The 10,364-nt window shown below is 26.9% G+C and overlaps 1 long non-coding RNA gene across 1 annotated transcript; it reads right to left on the reverse strand.

Annotated features, from left to right (window-relative positions):
• Positions 1-1,235: 1,235 nt before the first annotated feature.
• On the reverse strand, positions 1,236-3,000 carry LOC148240243 (uncharacterized). Its single transcript, XR_015816305.1, has 3 exons — positions 2,806-3,000; positions 2,656-2,727; positions 1,236-1,556 (listed from the first exon to the last, which is right to left on the reverse strand). It is a non-coding gene; the product is annotated as an uncharacterized LOC148240243 (long non-coding RNA).
• Between the last annotated feature and the right edge of the window lie 7,364 nt (positions 3,001-10,364).

Here is a 10,364-nt window from a genome sequence, read left to right on the forward strand (position 1 = left end):
TATTAAGAGTTACAAGAACCAAATTTCGAAGTTGATTGTTTTTCTCAGAAAAAACATTACTAGCCTTATTTCATGCTCTTCAAACTTGTAACATGATATTTTGTTAAACTTAACCTTGTATGGATAAGGAATAAACATATCAAGCTCATTCTTCTAGTAAAGCTCCCAGTGAGTTGTGTGAAGGAAATTGAAGTCATTCAGCTGCAGTAATATTTTTTATTTTATCCACATGGTTAGTTATTTATCGAAAGAAAACCATCCAAGAAAACATCTACAATATAGTTAATGGAAAATGATTTTAGTATGGGTAACACAAGTGAAGCCTTATCGAGTATGAACGAATGCAGTATCGTATTGGGTCCCGTAAGGTTTTGTTGGTATAGATCTTCTCCAAAGCTTCCTCTTTTAAACCTTATGACTTAAGATTTAGAATTTAAAAAATATTAACATCAAACGTCTACATTTTATATTTGTACCTGAAGATTAAGAAGAATGGAAAGAAACTTATTTTTTTTCTTTCTATGAATGAATTGAAGTTAAGTGCATACCCTTGAGTTTAATCTATAATAATAACTTTAGAGGTTATGTAGGCTTTGGAAAACCAACTTTTCATTATACTTCTTTGTTGCACCAGTCTAGAAGAGTAAATTTAATTGAAGAACAATTGAATTGTAATTTGAGAATACATGACATACGATTGAGTATTTTATATAGGCCGAGGAAAACGTAGATTTATTATACTTAAACTTACAAAATCTTTGAACTAAAATAAAGAATCTATGGCTATTTGGAAAGTGGTTTTATTTTTTTAAATCTTTAACTAAATGAATAATCCATCACTATTTGAGACGTGATTTTATTATATTTACGTGATATCTAACTTAATATATATGAAACAATTAAAAACATTGATTTAATTAATTTTATGGTTGTATTAAAATTAACTTTTGAATTTTAATCCATGCACTAAAGAACTTATTCATCATTTATTTTTTTAGAAGTTAAAAAAAGTAATTTGATTGAGATAATGATAAAAGTTTATCACCATGCATTAGGTAAAAAGTCACGTTACACAAAAACATCAATTGTATTTTATGATAATGTTAATAGTCATTTTAATGCAATATCTCTACTTTAGATCATGTATTTATAAATCAATATATAAAGATTGGTTAGTAATTAACCTTAAAAACATGATCTACTTGTTAATGAAAATTTCAAAATACCCTTTAACATCCTACTCAAAGTATATTGTAATATAAAATCATAAGTCGATAAAGATAACTATGTAAAATACATAGAGAAGGTAACCAACTTTTCACGATGCTTCTTTTTTGCATCAATTAAGGGGATTAACTAATTATTAAAGAACAATTACAATGTGAGAACACTGCCCAAGGCAACGCACGATGCCCAAGGGGGCGGCGACATACTGCCCGAGGCTGCAGTGCGCATGTCTTGTGCCTGGCCGCGCGTGCATGCTCACACACAGCGAGCGATACCCCTCTCTCCCGGGTGTTTTCCCACAGTATTTTTCCCCCTTTCTTTGTTTTCTCCTAAAAATTATTTTTAATAAAAAAATAATAATAATGTATAAAAAAATCAAAATAATAATAAAATAAAAATAATTATAATAGATAAAATTAAATAAAAATAAAAATAAAATAATAAAATAAGCATAAAATTTAAATTACAAATTTAAATTACAAATTACGATGTAAAGCTGCGAAATAAATATAAATGAGTTCAGGTGGCCTTAAGGCCCAAATAAATAGGGGTTTTTCAAATATAAATTTAGCGCGGTGGTGAGCGGGGTGTTTCAGTTATTTTTTTTCTTTCTTTTTGTTTGTTCTTATATTTATTTTACAATATTTAGTTTAATTAATTTAAAAAATTTAATATTTTCTAATCAATTTTTAAGTTAATTAATTTGTTAACTTTCTTTCTAATTAATCAATTTTATTACTTTAGTGATTTCAATATTTCCTAATTATTCTTTTTAAATTTAATTTATTTTACTAATTACAAGTTTTAATATATATATATTTAAAATATTTTCCTAATTTACTTTAAATTTCTAAATAATTTCTAATTTCCAAATAAATTATTTTAAATTTAATTTGTTTTACATATTTTTTTAATTTTCTCCCAAATTTCACAAATAAAATTTGAAGTTCAATTTCTAGGCTGTTACATAATTTAATTTTTAATAAATTAATTTAATAATTAAATGTTAAATCTAACAAATTCAGTAGATAAAAATCAGCACAAAAATGCAAATTACACTCACTCACTCTATCTATTTAAAACACCTCTTAATTTTGATTTTTGAAAGAGTTTACCATATGTAAATTAATCTATGAAGGTTATTTTTGTATAATCTAAAATGTAATCCTTCTTATCTGATAAATGCACGAGACAAAAGTTAAATCACATGAAAGAATTGTTGAAATTTTGAAGATTCTTCTCTGCAACTGAGTGTAACTCTGCGTGCAGAGTTGAATGCTACTTTCGACTTATATTTAGATTTGTAATTTGTTTTACTTCTTGAAAATAAATTATAACATTTCTAACATGTTGTCCTAATAATTGACTACGAATTTGTAAAAGAAAAACGAAACAAAAAAGGAATTGGAATAGAAAACAGACACTTACCTGAACATAGTAGTCATTCAGGTGCAGCAGCTACTGTTCTGAGTTATGAGACTTGCAGCAACAATTTAAGAGCTAATCTTCCAAATAATAATGGTCTTAAGACACTAAAGAATTAAAAGGAACAAATTAGAAGAGGAAGAAACGACTCACCTCATCAAGAAGAAGCAATTTCTCCTCTGATATGCAAATAGAACACGCGTTCTATTCTGGTGCATCACTCTCTTTCTCTCTCTCTCTCTACTATTTTATGCTCTCAAACTCCCTTTTCACTCACTTGTTTAACTAGAATTTTTTGTTTGAAAAAGATGAAGATAAAGTTGCGAAGAGAATGAAGCTTTTAACTAAATTTAACCCATCATTTGACCGTCCAAACGCATGCACGGCATCACAGCCATTGATATATTGGATGGTCGACCACAACTGGCAAAGATGGCCAGTTTTCGTGACACCTAGCCAATCATCACAACAGCTCACCATGTGGCTCGGTCCTGGCCACAAGTTGGAACGGTGAGTGATATCAAATCATGGGCAACTAATCTACCCCTAAGTGCTGATCATTTCCAATGGCAAACTTTTCAAATTAATTTCTTTTATTTGTGTTTTATTTTTTTAAAATTTATTTTATTTACACACAAATATATAATATACATATATATATATATATGCATACAATAGTTGAATATAGATGTTTGTATATATTTTATCTTGACATCACTATATTTCTTAGAGGTATATATATACACACAAATACATATATATTTGTCTATTTTCTTATTACATGTACATATCTATATGTATCTAAATATATATATACACACACAAATACTTATATATATGTTTATTTTCTTATTACATATACATATCTATATGTCTCTAAATATATATTCCTACATATTTGTATAACACTTTTATATATTTTTAAACATATATATATTTTTTGATTGTCTATTTATGCACACATTTGCGTGCATTTATTTATACTTAACGTTTAGTTGTACAGGCTATATAAACTAAATAAATTTATATATAGGTTTATTTATTCATATTTATAATTTAATTTTTGTTCACCTATATAAATGTATATTTTTTCTAGTTCTTATTATTATTTAATTTATTTAAAGTAATAGCAATATTAAGAAATTATAATTTTCTTCAAAGTACCTTAATTAAGAATACGCCTTTCTTTGAAATTCTATAGATTCATTCTCCTATTTTAAAATAATTGTATTTAAATTGTTAATCCATTTTGATTTCTCTTTATTTAAATTAGAGAATATATTTATTTATTTTATATTAGTAAATAAATCACATGATTAAAATATTTTATTTAACTAAGTATATGGTAGAATACAAGTGACTATTACAAAAGGTATTTTATAATTTTTATTAACAATTTAGATTGCATTTTCGATATTAAATTTTAACCAATTTTTCTATAAATATATGATTTAAACTAAAATATTGCGTTAAAATAACTAATCACATTATTATTAAGGTAAATTTTTCAAAAGAAACAAACAAATGTATCACATTAATTAATAAAAATCAGGTGATAAATGAAAAAAAAAAACAATGAGAATATAGAGATGGAATAAAAAATTTATCATGTCGATCAAGCATTCATACATAACAAAAAAAATTAATGATCACATTTTTTCATGAAGCCAAGTTTTTTGAACAAATGACTAGTTAGAGAGCCTTGTCGTCCCCCACCTCCATGCCCAAAGCCTTTACAGATGCTGCCGCCAGCACCATAGAGATTTGTGTACTATACAGTGAAGATGGCACGTCAATCCAGATTCCAACTGAAAGTGGTGATCAAGCTCAGGCCGATAATTAAAAAACATGATCATGCAGCCTGGAGTTTATGTATAGTCAACATAAAGTCTGAAAGATGAAACTTTGAATCTACGCAATAATTAAGCTAGAGTGATGATTAGGGCCATGCATTTTGCATATAATAAATGCAGGTGCAGTATTGACAACCCCTAAAATGACACTTGTAGCACCAAAATAGACACAAGAGGTGCATTATGCATTTTGGATCTCTTGTACACACTTTGCAAGTTTTTCGACTTGCCCTTCCTTAATGAACATCATAGTTTATCTTTTAGAAACACATATATACACATTACTTGACATAACATGAAGTGGATTTGCACATAAATATATACATATACAACCAAAATAACGATACAGATTTATCTCTCATAAGGCCAGTTGGGGCACCTCTACCTTTTATTAGCCAAAGGATCATGGTACATCCTGTAATCCCTAGTAGTGCAGTGGCAGAAGCGTCGGTCCTTTTCACACCTTATGCAAGTAATGAACTTGCCCTGATGGAACTACTACTTTTCACTAATGAGCCTTGATTGTTATTTAGGTTTACAAATGTATCACATTAATTAAACTTATAATATAAGTAATAAGTTAAGTTAATGTTACAAAATAAAGTTTGTTACGTATTTTTTATTCTTAAATCACTAATTTGAAATAAAAAATTATTAAGTGATTGTGATCCTCTAAGTTTTGTTTATGTAATTTTTAACAAAAATTAATGGTGTCATACTTGTACGGTAGATAAAAATTAAGTAATAAGTTAAGTTAATGTTACAAAATAAAGTTTGTTACGTATTTTTTATTCTTAAATCACTAATTTGAAATAAAAAATTATTAAGTGATTGTGATCCTCTAAGTTTTGTTTATGTAATTTTTAACAAAAATTAATGGTGTCATACTTGTACGGTAGACAAATTTATTTATATTCTGAATGACTTAACACTTAATTATCTAATTTTAATCAATTATCAAGATAATAACTGTACATACATATGTATGTACAATGTGGTAAACAAATGTGAAGAGGGTAGACTTGGTTAAGAGTTATCGAAAAATTGGTCTTCTAAATATAAAAATTACAAAATTAAAAAATATTAGCAGAAAATATTCAAAGCTATTTCCATCTATCTCAATTTCCTTCATTCACTTTTTCTTTATTCTAATAGCACTAATCATCTTCATCCAGAATTTTGAATTCCCATAAAACTTAACTTCTAAAAATTTAAAAAAAAATGTAAAATTGTATAAATTGCTAGAAAATTTTTTAGATTAAAAAGGCCAGAAGGTTGAGTTTTTGTTGCTTACAATTCAAAAATATATATTACAACAGAATAAACCTTTAACATAATCTCAACAAAATTATTTCGTACTTTTAAAAAAAATGGCTAATAAGTTATTCTGCACAAAAATTAAATTCGAAAGTAAATTTTATTTGAAATTACTCATTTTGTAATATAATGGCAGCCAGAGAACTAATAAAATTAATGTCACAAAAATTTTATATAAATTAAGTAAAATATCCAATAAGTATAATAAAATTAAGTCCCAAATAGCCATGCATTCTTTATTTGAGAAATCACATTTTAAATAACATCAATTGTTTATTTACTTTAAATAGTTTATGATTCTTTATCTGAGTTCAAAGATTTCATAAGTTTTAGTATAAAATAAGAATTACGTTTTTCATAGCCTGCACAAAATAATCTTAAACATTTATTCTCTTCTGACATTGTAATTGTTCTTCCATTATTAGTTAGTTCTCTTGATTGATACAAAGAAGAAGAATCATGAAAAGTTGGCTACCTTCTCTATGTATTTTACATTATTATCGGCTTATGATTTTATATTACACTATACTTTGGGTAGGATATTAAAGGGTATCTCAAAATTTTCATTAACGATTAAATGATATTTTTAAGGTTAATTACTAACCAATCTTTATATAATGGTATATAAATACATGATTTAAAGGAGAGATATTATATTAGAATAACTAATCACATTATTGTAAAGTACAATCGACTTTGTTTTGTAATGTGGCTTTTTACCTTATCCGTGGTTATAAATTATCTCAATAAAATTGCCTTTTTTTACTTTTAAAAAAATAAATGAAGAATAAGTTCTTTAGCGCATGGATTAAAATTCAAAAGTTAATTTTAATATAGTTGGTGGCCATAGAATTAATTAAATCAATGTTTTTAATTATTTTATATATATTTAGTTAGATATCACATAAATATAATAAAATTGCATCTCAAATAGAGAGTGGATTTTTCATTTAAGTTAAAAATTTCAAAAAATGAAACTACTTTCCGAATAGCCATAGATTCTTCATTTAAGTTCACAGATTTTAGAAGTTTTAGTATTATAACATCTACATTTTTGACGACCTATACAAAATACACAACCGTATCTCATTTATCCTTCCATCACAATTCAATTCTTCTTTAATTAAACTTAGTCTTCTTGACTAGTGCAACAAAGATATATAGTGAAAAGTTAGTTTTCCAAAGCCTACATAACCTCTCAAGTTATTTATTATAGATTAAACTCAAGGGTACGTACTTAACCTCCACTCATTCGAAGAAAGAAAAAAAAAACAATTTTTTTCCCATTCTTCTTAATCTTCAAGCACAAATAAAAAATCCAGATGTTCGATGTTAATATTTTCTACAGTCTAAATCTCATATCATAAGGTTTGAAAGAGGAAGCTTTGGAGAAGATTTATACCAGGAAAATCTTACGGGACCCAAGACAATGTTGCACTCATTCCCACTTGGAAAGGCTTCAATTGTGCCATCCATACCAAAATCCTTTTTCGTTAATTTTATTGTAGATGTGTTTTTCTTAGATGATTTTCTTTATGATAAATATACAACTATATGGATAAAATTAAAATTATTACTGCAGCTGAATGACTCTAATTTCCTTCACACATATCACTGGAAGCTTCACTAGAAGAACAAACTTGATATGTTTGTTCCTGATCCATACAAGATTAAGTTTAACAAGATATCAGGGTACAAGTTTGATAAGTATGAAATTGGGCTGGTGAAATTTTTTCCGAGGAAAAGAATCAACTTAAGAGTTTGGTTCTTGTAACTCCTAAGAAAAATTCTCTTAAAATTTATCTTAATGTTGTATATTATTATTGCAAGCTTTTCTTATTCCTCAGAAGCTTCGAAATAAGCTCGAATATTTGTTTTGTAGCCTTCCAACAATACTGATCATTTATTGATTTAAATTTTATATAAAATTATCCGGTTAACTTTTTTTAACATATTAGATTAAATTACTAATGAGATATATTAATTCAATATTATTCGTTCCATCACAAGAAAGATTTTTTTAAAAAAAGAGTGATAACGTGAGATATAACATAGATAATTTTTAGTGATAGTTAAGACTTTATAGTCACTTCAATAAAAGTTTGAGAAAAAAATTTCTGCATGTTCTACCATTTATATAGGATATACTAATTTGTTACGATGAGATGATCTTTAACCATGTGCCATTTTTTGCTAGTGGCTTACTATCAATCTAATTAATAATTTTATCTTTTATCTCTAAAAAAATTTAATGATCTCATTTTTCTAGAAACTAAGAATTTTGACTATTAGAAAAAACATTCAATTCTTTAATAAACTATTTTTTTTTAAGAAATAATATCTGCATATATTTAAAAGAAAGCCAATAGCATATCATTCGTTTATACTAAATCATATTGTTTGTTACATTTAGAGATTTTAGTAAAATTCTCTTAAATAATAGAATTATTATAAATCAAAAAATAAATTTAAGGATACCTCATACTTCTTTTAAATATACTTTATATATACATACTTTAAAAATATAAATATGTCTACTTAAATAATATATAACATTATTGTCAGAGAATTTTTGAGATAGAAAAAGAATATACATATATACACACATATATTTATATATATATATCCTCTATTGTCATTTAATTATTCTCTCATTAATTCTAAAAAAAAAATTTCTCTTCTCCAAAACCCAAATTCGAAGCACAAATTTTTAATTCTAATCATTACCCATCTTACAGCAACAACCAATTTTGATAATAGCACCCAATGCATGGCCACCACAGATCTTCTTGCTTAGAGCCTCTGTAGATGTTGCCACCAACACTATAGGAATTTGTGTACTACGCGGTGGAAGATGGCACGTGCATCGAGATTCCAACTAAAAGTGGTGATCAAGCTCAGGCCATTAAAAAAAATTGATCATGCAGCTTGGATTTTACGTATAGTTGACATAAAGTTTGAAAGATGAAACTTCAAATCTGCATAGTCATTAAGCAAGAGTGATGATTAGGGGAGATTAGGGCTGTTCATTCTAGATATAACTAATGCAAGTGTAGGACTAACAGTCCCTAAAGTGGCACGTTTTGCAACTAAAGCAGACACGAGAGGTGTATTCTCCCTTTTGGATCTCTTTGCAAATTTTGTGACTTGCCCTTTCTTTGTTAGCATCAAAGTTTATATTTCATAAACACATGTATACACATTACTCGACATAACATTTAGTGGATTTACACATGAATATATACATACACAACCAAAATAATGATAAAGATTTACCTCTCATAAGGCCAATCAGGACACTTATAACTTTTATTAGCCAAAGCACCATGGTAGAGTCTGTAATCCCTAGTAGTGCAGAGGAGGAAGAGTCGGTCCTTTATATACCTTATGCAAGTAATGAACTTGCCCTGATAGAATTGCTGCTTTCCACCAATGAGCCTTATTATGTTATTTAGGTTTAAAGCAAGCTTATAGTATTTGATTTTTCACTTCTATATAAATAGGAGATCTTATAGGTATTCCTTCTACCAATAAAAGTCATGGGACAAATCAAAAATTGAATATTTTTCATTTCCATACAAATAGGAGATCTTGTACGTATTCCTTCTACCTATAAAAGTCGTGTAACAAATGATAGATACTCAAACAAGTAAACTATGTCACAATATTATATAAGTAATCAATATCTTAATAGCAGTTTATTTTATCACAAGACTTAATATTTTGGAATAGTACACATTGAATTACTAATTGCATAATTTATATAGTCTTATAATTGTTACGTATTTTGTATTCTTAAATCACTAATTTGAAATAAAAAATTATTAAGTGAATGTGATCCTCTAAGTTTTGTTTCTATAATTTTTTAACAAAAAGCTATGGTGTTATACTTGTATGATCGACAAATTTATTTATATTTTTGAGCGTTAACAGTTAATTATCTAATTTTAAAAAGGTAATTTTAAAAAATGAAATCACTTTCCAAATAGCCATAGATTCTTTATTTAAGTTCAAAGATTTTTAAAATTATAGTATAATAAAATCTACATTTTCCACGACCTATATAAAATACTCAACTGTATGTCATTTATCCTTCCATCAAAATTCAATTGTTCTTTAATTAAACTCAGTCTTCTTGACTGATGAAATAAAGAGGTATAGTGAAAAGTTAGTTTTTCAAAGCCTACATAACCTCTTAAGTTATTTATTATAGATTAAGCTCAAAGGTATGTACTTAACCTCCCTTACTTCGAAGAAAGAAAAAAAAACAAGTTTTTTTCTATTTTTCTTAATCTTTAGGTGTAAATATAAATTCTAGATAATATTTGTTAATATTTTCTATAGTCTAAAGCTCAAGTCATAAGGTTTAAAGGAGGAAGCTTTTGAGAAGATTTGTACTAGCAAAATCTTACGGGTCCTAAGACCATGTTGCACTCATTTCCACTCAATAAGGCTTCCTTGTGCCATCCATACCAACATCCTTTTCCATTGTAGAAGTGTTTTTCTTTGATGGTTTTCTTTATAATAAATTACTAACTATAT

This window comes from Carica papaya, chromosome 9, assembly GCF_054855325.1.
Source record: "Carica papaya isolate Zhongbai chromosome 9, ASM5485532v1, whole genome shotgun sequence".
Classification (NCBI taxonomy): domain Eukaryota; kingdom Viridiplantae; phylum Streptophyta; class Magnoliopsida; order Brassicales; family Caricaceae; genus Carica; species Carica papaya.